Source organism: Rattus norvegicus, chromosome X (assembly GCF_036323735.1).
Source record: "Rattus norvegicus strain BN/NHsdMcwi chromosome X, GRCr8, whole genome shotgun sequence".
In the NCBI taxonomy this organism is placed as follows: domain Eukaryota; kingdom Metazoa; phylum Chordata; class Mammalia; order Rodentia; family Muridae; genus Rattus; species Rattus norvegicus.
The window spans coordinates 35,617,858-35,634,825 of NC_086039.1; the positions used below are offsets into that span (position 1 = coordinate 35,617,858).

A 16,968-nucleotide genomic window follows, 5' to 3' on the forward strand; every position below is an offset into this window, starting at 1 on the left:
CTTCCCTTCCCCTCCCTCCCTCCTTCCCTCCCTCCCTCCCTCCCTCCCTCCCTCCCTTCCTTCCTTCCTTCCTTCCTTCCTTTCTTCCCCTCCCTTCCTCCCTCCCTCCCTCCCTCCGTCCCTCCATGCCTTCTTTCTTCCTTCCTGTTGCTGTTTCAGACAGGGTCTTCTTTTTATTTGTTTATTTATTTATTTATTTATTTATTTATTTATTTATTTATTTATTTTTACTTGTTACATCCTGCTCACTGCTCTGCTCCTGGTCACCCCCTCCCACAATCCTTCCCCTATTCCCACTCTCTTTCTCCTCTGAGTAGCTGAGGCCCACATGCGTATCCCTCCACCCCTCACCCTGATACTTCAAGCCTCTGTGAGGCTAGGCACGTCCTCTCCCACTGGGGCCAGATAAGGGAGCCCAGCTAGTAGAACATATCTCATGTACAGGCAACAGCTTTAGGGTAGCCTCAGTTTGAACCAAGCTGCACATTTGCTACATATGAAGGGGGGGTTAGCTTCAGCCCGTGTGTGTTCTTTGGTTGGTGGTTCAGACTCTTGAGAGTGCCAAGGGTCCAGGTTAGTTGACTCTTGGTTTTTCTTTGAAGTCCCTAATCCCTTCCAGGCCTGTAATCCTTCCTCCTATTCTTCCATGAGTTCTCAAACTCCATCAGAGGACAACTTACTTCTGTCTGCAAGCATAACAGAGTATCATTTTTAGTGTCATGGATTGTTACTTGCCTATGGGATGAGTCTCAAGTTGGGTTGGTTATTGGTTGGCCATTCCCCTAGTTTCTGCTCCATCCTCCATCCCTGCATTTCTTATAGACAGGATAAATTTTAGGTTGAAAGTTTTGAGGGTGGGTTGGTGTCTCTCTTGCTCCACTGGGGTTCCTTCCTGGCTATAGGAGGTGGCCTTTTCGGGTTCCATATCCCCAGTGTAGTCAGTCACAGCTAAGGTCACCCCCACTGGTTCTTGGGTGCCTCCTTTATCCCAGGTCTCTGTCTCTTCCTGGAGGTGCCCCATTCTCCACTGTTTACCTCTGTAAGTTTCAGATTTCCATTCACTTTCATGGCCATCTCTCCATCTCTCTTGTCCTTTCCCACACCTGACACTGAATCCCCCATTCCCCCACATCTCTGTCCTTCCCAGTTCCCTCCCTCCATCTTCCTCTGATGACTACTTTATTCCCCTTCTAAGTGAGATTCAAACTTCCTCACTTGGACCTTCCTTCTTGTTTAACTTCTCTGGGTCTGTGGAGTGTGACACGGTACCTGTATTTTATGGCTAATATCCACTTATAAGTGGATACCATGCATATCCTTTTGGGTCTGGGTTACCTCACTCAGTATGATATTCTCAAGTCCATCCACTTGCCTGCAAAGTTCCTGATGCCAGACAGAGTCTTACTATGTGGCCCTGGCTGTCCTGGAACTCACCTGTAGTCCAAGATGACCTCGAACTCAGAGATCTACCTGCCTCTGCCTCCCAAGTGCTGGGATTAAAGCCACGTGGCACTACCATATGGCTTGATTCTTTTTGATACACTTGCTTTTTGTTTTGTTTTGAGACACTGGTTGGTCTGGAACTCTCTATGTAGACCAGGATGGCCTCGAACTTACAGAGGTCCACCTGCCTCTCAACTGTTGAGATTGAAAGCATTCATTATTACTCTCAGCTTGAAATGTTGTTTATTGATAGTGAACAAAATGGACTTTTTGTAAGAGTTCTTTAATAAAATGTGACAGATTCTTCCCTAATCTTTCTAAAGCCTTGTAAAACTCATTGACTAGTACACACACACACACACACACACACACACACACACGCACACGTGTGTGTGCGTGTGTGCGTGTGCGCTTGTTATGCAGGACTGTAGGTCTTGCCTAGTATATTCCAGGCCTTGGGTTAAAGCCTCATCACAACTGAAAATTAATGTATATATTCTTGTTCTTTCAGCTTCATTTTGTGGGAATAGAAATTGTTATGATTTGCAATGTTCCCCCAGGTCAAGCTTTGTTCAAAATCCGATAGGTTGGTTTTGAGAAACATAATTTATTTATAATAGATCATAGCCTCCAGCCGTCAATGCTTGTGGTAAAACTACTTATACCCTAATTTGGAAATAAAACACCACAGTCAGCACTTTACTTTGGGAAAGTTACACTGAGTTATTTGAGGAGAAGTTTTGCCCTTTTTTCATTCATTTTATCATTTTATGATTTATTTGAAGACTTTAGACATGAATATACTATATTTACATTATTCCTCTCCTTCCTCAAACTACTCTCCTGCTTCCCTGGCTACCCCTTCTCAAATTATGAGAAAGAAAGAGAGAGAGAGAGAGAGAGAGAGAGAGAGAGCTCACAGTATAGCCCAAGATGGTCTTAAACTCATGGCAAACTGTCTGCCTCAGTCTCCAGAGTGCAGGGATTATAGGTATGACCCACCATGCCTGGCTGGGTGTTTGCTTTTCACAGTGAAACTGGATCAGTATAAAATAAGCAATTTTCGCTAAATATACACCTCAAATGGATCTGTTTCATTATGGGCATCTTTTAGACCACAGGCTCAGATATTAGCTCCTTCTCTTCCTACTCCTTCTACCTCTTCCTTCTCCTCTTTCTCCTTTTTGAATGGTGTCTTGGTATGGAGCAGGCTGTCATGTAATTCACTATGTAGCCACATTGGCCTTGAACTCTTGGTAATCCTCCCGTTTTAGCCTTCTAGTACTGGGATTACAGAGACAAGACCTCATGCCCGGCTCTGTTTTCTCACTCTTTAAAAATTTTATTATTGTTGTGCTTATTTGATACAGAGTATCAGTCTATAGTTTAGACTGGCCTGGAACTCACTATGTAGCTCAAACTGACTTTGGATTTGGGGCAGTTATCCTGCTGAAACTTTCCAAGTTACGGTTAGAGATAGGAGTCACTATACCCACCAGATAACTGCTTCTTTACTGTTTGGAGATAGGGTCTCTTGTGTCCAGGCTGCTTCAAATTCCCCATATAGTCAAGGATGATCTTAAACTCCTAATCCTTCTACCTCCACCCACTCCACTGAGAACTGAGTCACATGCCTGCAACTATGCCTGCATACTATGTGCATGCCTGGTGCTCACGGAGGATAGAAGAGGGTGTTGGATCCTCTGGAACTTAAGTTACAGACAGTTGTGAGCTGCTATGTGGGTGCTGGGAACCAAACCTGGGCCTTCTGGAAGAGGAGCCATTGCTCTTAATGGAGGACTCATTTTCCCAACGCTGGTGGAATTCTAGAACTGCTGGTAGGAGTTTAAAATCATATGATTTGGGAGAATGTTTTATATGTTCTTGATCCTAACTTGACCTCTATCTCAAGGACCCATAAATTTTATATCTAGGTATTAAGTGTCACAAAAACAGAGTCTGGAGAGATGGTTCAGCAGTTAAGAGAGCTTGCCGATCCCACCAAAGACTGAGTTTGGTTCCTAACATTCACTCCAGGTGGTTCACAATCCCTTATAATTCCAGCTCCAGGATATAACACCCTTTTCTGGCCTCTGAGCGCTGTAGTCATGTGTGTAACCCCTACCACGGGCACACAGACACATTCACATAATTAAACAATGCTTAAGAAGAGCCATTAAAAACATTTGCTCCCTTCCCTGTAACCTTGTACAACAGGCATAGGGAGAAGGCTCTGTGAGCTAAAGGTTTGTTGTATAAGCATAAAGACATGTATTTGGATTCCTAGCATGCACATAAAAAGCTAGGCAAGGCCAGAGAAAAATGGATCCTTGCAGCTCAATGGCCAGCCAGTCTGACCAAATCAGTGAACTCTAGATTCAGTTAGAGGCCCTGTCTCAGCAGCAGCAGTAGCAGCAGCAGCAGCAGCAGCAGCAGCAGCAGCAGCAGCAACAACAACAACAATAACAACCTGACTTTTATCCCCAGAAGCCATGTAAAAAGCCAGGTGTGGTGGCATATATTTGTATTCCAGCAATGGGAGACTGAGACAGGCAGATCCTTGGGGTTCACTGACCAGCCAGCCTAGTTTATTTGATAGGTTTCAGGTCTCAGTGAGACACTGTCTCAAAAACAAAACAAAACAAAACAAAACCCCCAAGCTGGATAGCTCTTGAGGAATGACATCCAAAGTTGAACGCTGGCCTCCATATGCACATATACATGTATGTTCCTGAACACCTCCCCATTTTTCAAATGCATGCACACATGAACAAGCACACCACACCTACACAGGCACAAACAAAGCAGCAATTTAAACATTCATTAGCAACTCTGTTCAGAAAAACTCCAGTTGGAATCAACTCAAATATCCATCATCAGGAGAGTGGGTAAGCAAATAGTGCTATCATAATTCAGCGGAGTACTACTGAGTAATAAAAAAGAATTGGTAAATAGGACATATGTGACAACTTTATGAAGGGGTGTGCTTCACTTGGGAGGCTGAGGCAGGAGGATTACTGAAACTTGGAGGCCACTACATAGTGGGATCCTATCTCAAAAGGACCCCCACCCCTTGCCCAAAATGGGGAGACACCATGAGACAAAAGGAAGAAAGTATAAAGCAACTGAACTAAAACCAGGAGAGAGTATGCCTTGTCACCATGACCCAGGCATTTATTAGCTATAGGTTTATCATATGTAACCTTTATTAGGTTGAGGTACTTTTGATCTATTACTAGAGTCTTCAGGACTTTATCATGAAAGAATGTCAGACTTTGTCAAAGGCTTTTACTTCCTGTATCGAAATGGCCATGCAACTTCTGGCCCTCAGTCTACTAATGTGATTGAATTACAAATCTTGATCTATTCAGACACGGCTCCCAGCAGTAGAACTAGGACATCAACTCAGCCACAAAATCTTCCACCTACAATATTTCCTACCTGCAAGATGCTCTGGAGTAATGGTGGCATGGAACTTGTGGGAGTGGCCAATCAATGGGTGGTCCAACTTGAGGTCCATTTCTTGGGAAGGAGCCCAAGCCTGACCCTGCCTGGATGACCAGCAACCAGAAACTAGATATCTCAGATCAGAGACTCAGTATAGAAAGAACCAAATATGACTGACAAAAAAAGTCAATGAAATGATTACTAAGATCCTCTGCTGGGGCTGGGGATTTAGCTCAGTGGTAGAGCGCTTACCTAGGAAGCGCAAGGCCCTGGGTTCAGTCCCCAGCTCCGAAAAAAAAAAAACAAAAAAAAGATCCTCTGCTATACCCATAGATTGGTGCAATTGTCCAGTTCTCATCAGAGAGGTTTCTTCCAGCAACGGATGGGAACAGATGCAGAGACTCATAGCTTAACACTAGGCAGAGCTTGGTGAACCTTCAGAAGACTGGGCAGGAAGGACTGTAGGAACACAGGGGTTGAGGACACCATGAGAACAAAACCATGGCATCAACTAAGCAGGGCTCATGGGGACCACAGAGACTGAAGTAATAACCAAGGAGCAAGCATGAGTCTGAGCTAGGTCCTCAGTGTATCTCTTATGGTTGCCTAGGTTGGTGTGTTTGTGGGGCCTCCTAACAGGAGGAGTGGGAGTTGTCTCTGGCTCTTTTGTTTGAGTGTGGGACTCCTTCCCTCCTACTGTGTCACCTCATCAAGCCTTGATTTGAGGATTTGGGCCTAGTATTGTAATTTTTCGTTAATTAATTTATTCACTTTATATCCTGATTGCAGCCCCATTCCTTGTTATACCATGTTTTGTTGATATTCCCAGAGGCCTGCTCTCTCTCTCTCTCTCTCTCTCTCTCTCTCTCTCTCTCTCTCTCTCTCTCTCTCCCTCCCTCCCCCTCCCTCCTTCTCTTTTGAAGGGAAACAGAGGAAGAGTGAATTGAATCTAGGGAAGGGGAGGTGGCGGAAAACTGCAGTCAAGGTGTTCTGTTTGTCAAGAACAAACATCTATTTGTGTATGCTGAAGCATCTCTGCAGGCCTGGAATAAAATCTACATGATCATGGTGACAATCTTTTTGATGTGTAGTTGAATTCAGTTTGTATTTTATTGAGAAAATTTACATCCATATTCATCAGAGTGATTGGCCTTTCAGTTCTTTTTCTGTTGTTTTCTGTCTGGCTCTGGTAGGAATGTGATACTGGCTTTGTCAAATGGATTTGGCACTGTCCCTTTCTTCTTTATTTGATGAAATAGTTTGAGAAGCGTTTGCATTAGTTCTTCTTTAAAGGTCTGGTAGGATTCAGCTGTGACTCCATCTGGGCCTGGGTTTTTAAAAAAAATGTCATTTATATTTTAATTTGAAAAGTAAGAGCCATTCCAAACCTTGCATCCTACCCAAGAGAACATCTTAGGAGTACCAAAAAACTTCTTTTTAAAGCTAAGACCCGCTAGCTTTAGCAATTTACAGACTTATGCTGTGGCTTTGTCCTATGGGAGCCTGTTAATCCTCTCTCTCTCTCTCTCTCTCTCTCTCTCTCTCTCTCTCTCTCTCTCTCTCTCTCTCCTCCTCTCTCTCCCTGTATTCTGAGGCAGGGTTTCACTTTATAGGTCTGGGTGGCCCGAAACTCATAGATCTGCTGCTTCCCTCTGTCTCCTGAGTGCCGGAATTAAAGTTATGTGCTATCACGCCTAGCTTTTTCAAAACATATTTTGTGTGTATGCACATGTTATAATGTGTGCATGTATGCATATACCATAGTGTGTGTGTGTGTGTGTGAGAGAGAGAGAGAGAGAGAGAGAGAGAGAGGGAGAGAGAGAGAGAGAGAGAGAGAGAGGGAGAGAGAGACAGGGAGAGGGAGAGAGAGAGGGAGAGGGAGAGGGAGAGGGAGAGGGAGAGAGAGAGAGAGAGAGAGAGGGAGAGAGAGAGAGAGGGAGAGAGAGACAGGGAGAAGGAGAGAGAGAGGGAGAGGGAGAGGGAGAGGGAGAGGGAGAGAGAGAGAGAGAGAGAGAGAGAGAGAGAGAACATTACAACATTGTAGAATCAGGTTTTCTCTTTCTCTTTCCACCTCTGTGTGGGACTCAGGTCAACAGACTCGTTCCCTAAGCTCCTTTACCCAATCAATAAGCCATTCAGCAACCCTAGTTTTCTTTCCCTTTCTAAAATTATTTCCTTTATTTCTATTTTGTGTATAAGGTGTGTTTTGTCCTGAGTATGTCTGTACACCACATGCATGCAGTGCCTGAGGCCACAAGACAGCATGACATTTCTTCCAGAGTTAGAATGTTTGCGAGCTACTATGTGGGTGCTGGGAACCAAGTCTGGATACTCTAGAAGAGAAGACAGTGATCTTAACCACTGAGCCATCTCTCCAGCAACCCTCCATTGTCTTTTCTTGAGTCATATTTTCTTTCTCTTTTTAAAAGAAAGCACAGTATTTTTTTTACATTTATGTATGTAGTGTGTGTGTGTGTGTGTGTGTGTGTGTGTGTGTGCTTGGCATAGTATGTGTCTGGAAACCAAGGACAACTTGTGTGTGAGCCAGTTGTTTCCTTCCACCATGCAGGTTCTGGGGAGCAAGCTCATATTGTCAGATGTGGAAGCCAGTGTCTTTCCCCGCTGAGCCATCTGGCCAGCCCATCTTTGATTTTTCTAATTTCCAAATCTGATGCTGTGCAATTACTTACTTAGATCACATTGTTGTTTATATCAAAGTCAAATAATTATTAAACTGAAAAAAATGTATAGTAAGAGCAGTGAAATTCAGCCAGTTCCTGTCTTACTTAACCTGGCCTTGAATGTGTGTGCTGTCTCAGTCACCAGAAGGCTGAGCTGACATGAATGGCCTGTTAGCTATGAATGGAGCACACAGAGTGCACAGCTCAGCTCGTGTATAAAGCCACACAGGAGGCCCAGCATGTGGACATCCCAACTCTTAATGCTGCTATCTCACAGGAGCACAGGTGGTGTCTTCTAGAGGTCCCCACCTCTGATGTTGACACCCATAGCACACTTCATTTCTAGCTCAGCTAGTATCTAAAGATGACCTCAATATTCATATTGGGCTGCAGACACAGCTCAGGGGTAGAAGTTTTACCTAGCATAATATTGCCTATACCCTACCACCAGGTAATGGGGACTTATTTGAATTTCCACCAACAGATAAATGGGCAATGAAAATGTGGCATATACAGAATGTATTTTATTGTTGTTATTATCTTATTCTATGTGTGTGGTTTGTTTTGCCTGCATGTATGTCTGTGCACTATGTTTGTACCTAGTTCCCTTGGAGGACAGAAGACAGAATTGGATCTTCTGGAACTTGAGCTAAAGATAGTTGTGAACTGCCATGCAGCTGCTGGGAACAGACCCCAGATCCTTCAGAAGAGCAGCAAGGGTTCTTATCCACTGAGCCATCATCTCTGCCACAATGGTATTTTATAAAACAATAAAAAAAGAAATACAAATTTCAGAAAAATGTAGATGGATTAGGGAATTATTATTAAGCGAAGTAGTACATACTGGGAAAGACAATACCCCATGTTTTGCTCACATGTGATTTTAGTTTTTTTTAAACATTTATTTATTTATTATGTATCAGCCTGCATGTATTCCTGCAGGCCAGAAGAAAGCATCAGATCCCATTACAGATGGTTGTGAGCCACCATGTGGTTACTGGGAATTGAACTCAGGACCTCTGGAAGAGCAGACAGTGCTCTTAATCTCTGAGCCATCTCTCTAGCCCGTGATTTTAGTTTTTATATCTGTATATTTCTTGAAGACTGACCTGGAGCTGCCTATGTTACCAAGAGTCTTGAACTTATGTCACCCTGAACTTCTGATTCTCCTGCCACCATCTTCCAAGTACTGGGTCACAGGTGTTCAACTCTACTCCTGGTTTGTGTGGCATCAGGGACAGAACCTAGGATCCTGTCATGCCACAGAAGCCCTCTATGGGCTGATGTGTATCTCAAGGCTGTGTCTTCCAAATGTGTTGAGGACTGCATTGAAGCTGTCTGCCTTTGCTTTGTAAGAGTCCTCCTGGATTCCAGTCCACAAGCGCAGGAAATCTTTACAGCTCCTAGTATCTTTCTCACTTTCTTTTAAAAGTGTTTAAAAGTTTTCTTAACAGAAATTTACACTTTCTTTTTTTAAGATTTATTCATTTATTATATATAAGTACACAGTAGCTGTTCAGACACACCAGAAGAGGTCATCAGATCTCATTACAGACGGTTGTGGGCCACCATGTGGTTGCTGGGATTTGAACTCAGGACCTCTGGAAGAGCAGTCAGTGTTGTTAACCACTGAGCCATCTCTCCAGCCCCATGATTTATACTTTCTTGGTGAGATTTATTCTTAGATTTTTTTGAACCTTTATGAATGGAATCTTCTCCTTAATTTACGTGTGACAGTTCTTTATTAGTATGTAGAAAAGCTACGAGGCTACATAAGACCCTTTTAACAACACCTCCCCCCAACACAAAAAATAAATAAAGGCTGTGGCCACATATTATGCAGTAATATAAAATGTAAGGAATATTAATATGCTTTCTGATAACTTTGTAAATATGAACCTTAAAACACTAATCTAGGGTCCTCCCTTCCTTTGAAGGCTCTCAAGTTTAATGAAGCAGGAATGGAAAGAGAAAGACAAAGCATAGGCTTTGAGCACAATAGGCTTGGAAATGCATTTCAGAGGCTATTGGAGGCAATGAAACCCATGTCTACCCTGCAGCTTACTACCTATGCTAACACTGTTCTAAAGTGCCGACCCTTCTTTCCCTCTTTCTTTCCCTCCTCACTTTCTTCCCCTACACTCCTTTTCACTTTTCCCCCTTCTCCATGCCCTCTTTTTTTTCCTTCAAAGATAGAAAAAAATTACTTCCTTTATTTCTATTTTGTGTACATGGTGTGTTTTGTCCTGAGTATGTCTGTACACCACATGCATGCAGTGCCTGAGGCCACAAGACAGCATGACATTTCTTCCAGAGTTAGAATGTTTGCGAGCTACTGTGTGGGTGCTGGGAACCAAGCCTGGATACTCTAGAAGGCTAGAGTATCCTCACACAGGGTCTCCTTTGGATGTGTTTGGAGGACAGGATGCTTGACCACCCTTTGTTCTCAAGTGGACCTTGAGGGCATGTTTAGAGGCTCTAGTAGCACGGGAGTGCAGCTACTCATGATACCCTTGACCCAAGAAAGGGCTTTTTCTTTGGGCAAAGTATAACTTTTTGTGTCAGACCACATATTGGAGAAGGTTGCATATAGAGTTTCGAGGGAAATGGGGATAGCCGTCTAGCCAGCCAGATCAGTGAAATGACCTTGGCAATCAGTGAGGTGACAGATTTTACAAAACTTGACCCATTCACGTGTCCAAGAATTTCAACATTATCTTCCTCTTCTTCCTTCCCACCCACCTCCTTCTCCCTTCTTAGTTTTTCCGATAGTTTCTCTGTGTAGCCCTGACTGTCCTGGAACTTGCTCTGTAGACCAGGCTGACCTCAAACTCACAGAGCTTCACCTGCTTCCGCCTCCCAAGTGCTGGGATTAAAGGTGTGCACCACCACCACCAACACGCTCAATATTTTCATAAACATGACTTCATATCTCCTGGAAACTCTCACTTAGGAAGATACAAGTTTCAAGTTATGCTCCCGACATTTATTTTTTGAGCGCGACACAGGATCCTGTTACATTGCTCAGGCTTGCCCAATTTGCAATGCTTTTTGCCTCAGCCTCCCCTGTGTCATGATCTGATCCTTCCTCAATCTGAACCAAATCTTCCTATGGAAGGAAAGAAGGTTATGTAGGAAGTAGTGCCTAAGACATTCATAGCAAGGCTTCAGGAGGCTCAGAAGAGTGACCCTGTGTGAGACAGGACTGGACACCAGGGGTCTTTGAGGCCCTGGAGGTGTGTGTGGAGGGTTCTTTGAGGCAGTTAGGGAGCCACATGCTCATAATGGCTGTCCTGTCACTCCCCGATGTTGACACTCGTCCGCTCATCTGTTCCATTTATGCACTGAGACAACAGACTGTCCATCTGTCCCATCCATGCACTGATTCTTGTTGTCTTAAAAGAAAGTCAGAGTCTCTGGTAGATCTGAACCTGCTGTTTCAATTTGTCTCCCCCGCTCTTCAACAAGTTATTAATTTTTTTAGTGTACTGTTCAAATTACTCTTTCCATTGTGGCATTATCACACATCGTTGTCATTTATTTCTCTGCTCCACCCTCCCTGGTGCTTCCGGTCTGACTCCAGCTGGGTCCCTTCTTTCCCCAGATATGTGCCCCCCTACCTGTGTTCACACCTCTTATATTCTCTTGCCTTTTTCTTAAAAAAGGATTTATTTATTTTATTTATATGAGTACACTGTAGCTGTTTTCAGACACACCAGAAGAGGGCATCAGATCCCATTACAGATGGTTGTGAGCCACCATGTGGTTGCTGGGATTTGAACTCGGGACCTCTGGAAGAGCAGTCAATGCTCTTAACCACTGGGCCATCTCTCCAGCCCCCTTCTCTTGCCTTTCTTTTGAAAAAAACATATTTCTTTTTATTCACATGTCAGTGCCTGTATATATTTCACACACATGCGTGTGACTGAAGGTGCCAGAAGAGGGTGTTAGATCCCAGGTAGCCGGAGTTACAGACATTTGTGAGCCTCCTGAAGTGGGTGCTAGGGGAGTCCAAGCTTTGGTCTGATGGATGACCAGCAGTGCTCTTACTGTTGTTTCACCAACCCTGCTCCATCTTTTTGCTGCTTTCATAGTCCTTTATACAGTATCACGACCAAGAAACATAACCATGGGCTGGAGAGATGGCTCAGCGGTTAAGAGCACTGACTGCTCTTCCAGAGGTCCTGAGTTCAATTCCCAGCAAGCACATGGTGGCTCACAACCATCTGTAATGGGATCTGATGCCTCTTCTGGTGTATCTGAAGACAGCTACAGTGTACTCATAAATAAAATAAGTAAATCCTTTTTAAGAAAAGAAAGAAACACACCTACTTACATGTATACACATGATGCATGCACATAAACATTAAGGAGTAGAGAGGCGAGAGAAAGAGAAGACAGGCAGAAGAAGAGATTTTAATTACTTAGGTTATTGTGCAAGGTAACGCAGTTCTTTTTATGCCAGCTGCCATACCTGTGTATCATACTTTGTTCTCATCCTTTCTCACAGTTTCCTTTCTAGTGTTGTGATGTACAAGCTCAGATGTATAAACACACACAAGTAGATACACACATACACTCTTGAATCTAGGTTCTGCTCATGCGAGGAAACATGGAATATTTGTGTTGAATCTGGCTTATTTTGCTTAGCATAATGATTACCAGTTGAATGTAGTTCCTGTAAATGAATGTCATGATTCATTTTTATTTATGGCTGCATAAAATTTCGCTCTATGTACTACATTTTCTTTATCCATTTACATGGCAAAGAACATTTCCTGGCTATTGAGGATTGTGCATTAATAAATATGGATGTGTAAAATAACTCTGATATGCTATTGAATTACTTCAGGTATAGACCAAATAGAAGTATACTTGGGATATATGATACATATACTTTTAGATTTGTGTGTGTGTGTGTGTGTGTGTGTGTGTGTGTGTGTGTGTGTGTGTACACAGGCATATTAATCCATGCATGTACCTGTGGGGAGTTCAGAGGTTGACATTCAGTATCTTCCTTTTTGTTCACGGGCCTGGCTATTTTTAGATCTTTAAGGAACCCTCAGAATTTGTAGTCCCACCAACAGTGAGGGTTCATTTTTCCACATTTTTTTTTTTTTTTGCACCGAAGATCATCATCTTTAGACAGGGAACAAATGGCTGGGAATTCCGCCTGTCCCGAGCTCGAGGCTCCTCCGGGCCAAGCTATAACAAACATAAGGGACACAAAGCAGGGAATCATCAGATTTGGACTTGGAGGTGGGGAGGGGCAGTTCTGGGGAGGGAAACAGCAGGACCAAATGAGGACAGCCTGGGTGACTGGACTGGGAGGGAAGGCACTTGGCTCAGTCTCCTGTTCCCAACCGGGCAAGAGCCAGTTGCTCCTCAACTTTCAGTGGCCCAGAGGCTGCTCCTGGTTGAGTCTGTGTAAGAAGCTTTTGCCAAACTCGTAAGTGCTGATCATGATGGCGCAGGAAGGCGCAGCCTTGATCCTGGGGAGGAAACCTGCAAAGAGTGCCCTGGTGCCAGATTCAGCCTGGATTCTCTGAAGCAGGAGCCAGGTGGAGTCAGCTCTTGGTGCTTCATTCTCACCGCCTTCACTGCTCCCAGTGACATTTGTCGCTGTGTCTTCACCACATCCAAGGGTAGGGTAAGGGTGGCAGCCACCATTCCTGAGAAGTCCACCAGCCACAAAGCTGATGCCCACAGATGTCTGCTCTTTCGGTCTTGGCCCATTCAACTGGCTCTTCAGCAGCTCATAACTGAACCAGTATAGAGCTGAGAAGAGTACATCTCGAAGAGCTGTGGGACCCCAGCCCAGCCACAGCGAGCACCACCCACCTTGAGCCACTGCAGCTTGAACACAGGCAGCCAGTTCGCGGGATGACACACGCTGAGCCTGCAGCTTGGTCCACACAAGCTCCAAGGGGCTGACCACCGTCACAGTGCCCATTCGGGCGAGGGCACCAGCCACCATTGGTGCATAGAGGTCAGAGGTCAAGGACTGACCACATAGGAAGGCCTTGAGTTGGTCATAAGCAGTGAAGTAGATGGCAGTGGCTGGTACAGTCATCACCAGGGTGGCTGGGAGGCCGCTCCACAGGGTCCTGGTGCCCTCCTGCCTCACAATCTTCACGAAGGCATCCAAGGTGCCAGTGAACCGTGTAGGATCCTGAAACCAATCCTGGCTCTGAGCCAGTCGTTGCGCTGCGCCACGCCAGGGGCCTGGCAGGCCCATAGTGGCCGGTGCAGGGTCCGCGCGTGCCCGCTTCGTACCATTTTCCCCCATTTTACCAGCCTTTGTTGATGTTTGCCATTCTGATTGGTATGAAAATCTATTTCATAGTAGATTTTATTTTGGAATAAAATAACTTAATTCAAAAAACTTGAAAGTGGATAAAGGAAAAAGCAAATGGGCCTATCCCCCTGGCTTTGTTATTGAAAGCTCAATTTAGTTTTTTAAAGTTTTTTTTTGTATTTCTAATCTATGTGTATGTGTGCTTGTGGTCGTGGTATCTTTTGTGTGCAGGTACAGGAGGAGTGAAGAAGAGGGCATTGGATTCCGTGGGGCAGAGTTTCATATGATTGGGAGCCTCCTGCCATGGTAGTAGGATAAGAACTGCTCTTCTGGAAGAGCAGTACTGACGGCAGCTCTGGTTTGCAGATAGGCCCAGATCTTGCACACTTATGGAGGCATCTTTTGACTACTTGTGTTTCTTCTTTTGAGAGCTGTCTACTCCTGTCATGGTCCTATTTTTGATCAGATGATACTTTATTGGTATTTAATTTTTCATAGGTTTACATTTTTTTAAAAAAGATTTGTTTTATGTGTATGAGTGTTTTGTTAGGTTTACATTTTTTTTTAAAAAAATTTGTTTTATGTGTATGAGTGTTTTGTTTGCTTGTATGTATGTGCACCACATGGGCCTGGTGCATTGGAGGCCAGAAGAAGGCATTAGATTCCCTGGCACTGGAGTCATGGATGGTTGCGAGTCACTATGTGGGTGCTGGGAACTGAACCCAGGTCCTCCGAGAGAGCAGCAAGTGATGTAAACTGTGGTGTCATCTCTCCAGACCCCACTAATGTTCAGTTCTTTATATATCCACGTATAATTGGGTATTTCTCCTATTTTGTTAGTTGCCTCTTCACTCTGGTGACTTTTGTTGTTGTTATAAGAGCTTCTTTATTTCATGTAATTTTTTTTTTATTAACTTGAGTATTTCTTATATACATTTCGAGTGTTATTCCCTTTCCCGGTTTCCGGGCAAACATCCCCCTCCCCCCTCCCCTTCCTTATGGGTGTTCCCCTCCCAACCCTCCCCCCATTGCCGCCCTCCCCCCATAGACTAGTTCACTGGGGGTTCAGTCTTAGCAGGACCCAGGGCTTCCCCTTCCACTGGTGCTCTTACTAGGATATTCATTGCTACCTATGGGGTCAGAGTCCAGGGTCAGTCCATGTATAGTCTTTAGGTAGTGGCTTAGTCCCTGGAAGCTCTGGTTGCTTGACATTGTTGTACTTTTTGGGGTCTCGAGCCCCTTCAAGCTCTTCCAGTTCTTTCTCTGATTCCTTCAACGGGGGACCTATTCTCAGTTCAGTGGTTTGCTGCTGGCATTCGCCTCTGTATTTGCTGTATTCTGGCTGTGTCTCTCAGGAGCGATCTACATCCGGCTCCTGTCGGCCTGCACTTCTTTGCTTCATCCATCTTGTCTAATTGGGTGGCTGTATATGTATGGGCCACATGTGGGGCAGGCTCTGAATGGGTGTTCCTTCAGTCTCTGTTTTAATCTTTGCCTCTCCCTTCCCTGCCAAGGGTATTCTTTTTCCTCATTTAAAGAAGGAGTGAAGCATTCACATTTTGATCATCCGTCTTGAGTTTCGTTTGTTCTAGGGATCTAGGGTAATTCAAGCATTTGGGCTAATAGCCACTTATCAATGAGTGCATACCATGTATGTCTTTCTGTGATTGGGTTAGCTCACTCAGGATGATATTTTCCAGTTCCAACCATTTGCCTACGAATTTCATAAACTCGTTGTTTTTGATAGCTGAGTAATATTCCATTGTGTAGATGTACCACATTTTCTGTATCCATTCCTCTGTTGAAGGGCATCTGGGTTCTTTCCAGCTTCTGGCTATTATAAATAAGGCTGCGATGAACATAGTGGAGCACGTGTCTCTTTTATATGTTGAGGCATCTTTTGGGTATATGCCCAAGAGAGGTATAGCTGGATCCTCAGGCAGTTCAATGTCCAATTTTCTGAGGAACCTCCAGACTGATTTCCAGAATGGTTTTACCAGTCTGCAATCCCACCAACAATGGAGGAGTGTTCCTCTTTCTCCACATCCTCGCCAGCATCTGCTGTCACCTGAGTTTTTGATCTTAGCCAATCGCACTGGTGTGAGGTGAAATCTCAGGGTTGTTTTGATTTGCATTTCCCTTATGACTAAAGATGTTGAACATTTCTTTAGGTGTTTCTCAGCCATTCGGCATTCCTCAGCTGTGAATTCTTTGTTTAGCTCTGAGCCCCATTTTTTAATAGGGTTATTTGTTTCCCTGCGGTCTAACTTCTTGAGTTCTTTGTATATTTTGGATATAAGGCCTCTATCTGTTGCAGGATTGGTAAAGATCTTTTCCCAATCTGTTGGTTGCCGTTTTGTCCTAACCACAGTGTCCTTCGCCTTACAGAAGCTTTGCAGTTTTATGAGATCCCATTTGTCGATTCTTGATCTTAGAGCATAAGCCATTGGTGTTTTGTTCAGGAAATTTTTTCCAGTGCCCATGTGTTCCAGATGCTTCCCTAGTTTTTCTTCTATTAGTTTGAGTGTGTCTGGTTTGATGTGGAGGTCCTTGATCCACTTGGACTTAAGCTTTGTACAGGGTGATAGGCATGGATCGATCTGCATTCTTCTACATGTTGCCCTCCAGTTGAACCAGCACCATTTGCTGAAAATGCTATCTTTTTTCCATTGGATGGTTTTGGCTCCTTTGTCAAAAATCAAGTGACCATAGGTGTGTGGGTTCATTTCTGGGTCTTCAATTCTATTCCATTGGTCTATCTGTCTATCTCTGTACCAATATCATGCAGTTTTTATCACTATTGCTCTGTAATACTGCTTGAGTTCAGGGATAGTGATTCCCCCTGAAGTCCTTTTATTGTTGAGGATAGCTTTAGCTATCCTGGGTTTTTTGTTATTCCAGATGAATTTGCAAATTGTTCTGTCTAACTCTTTGAAGAATTGGATTGGTATTTTGATGGGGATTGCATTGAATCTGTAGATTGCTTTTGGTAAAATGGCCATTTTTACTATATTAATCCTGCCAATCCATGAGCATGGGAGATCTTTCCATCTTCTGAGGTCTTCTTCAATTTCTTTCCTCAGTGTCTTGAAGTTCTTA

General features: G+C 44.0%; 1 pseudogene; it reads right to left on the bottom strand.

The window, feature by feature from the left end:
• Positions 1 to 12,873: 12,873 nt before the first annotated feature.
• On the bottom strand, positions 12,874 to 13,860 carry Slc25a39-ps5 (solute carrier family 25 member 39, pseudogene 5; annotated as a pseudogene).
• Between the last annotated feature and the right edge of the window lie 3,108 nt (positions 13,861 to 16,968).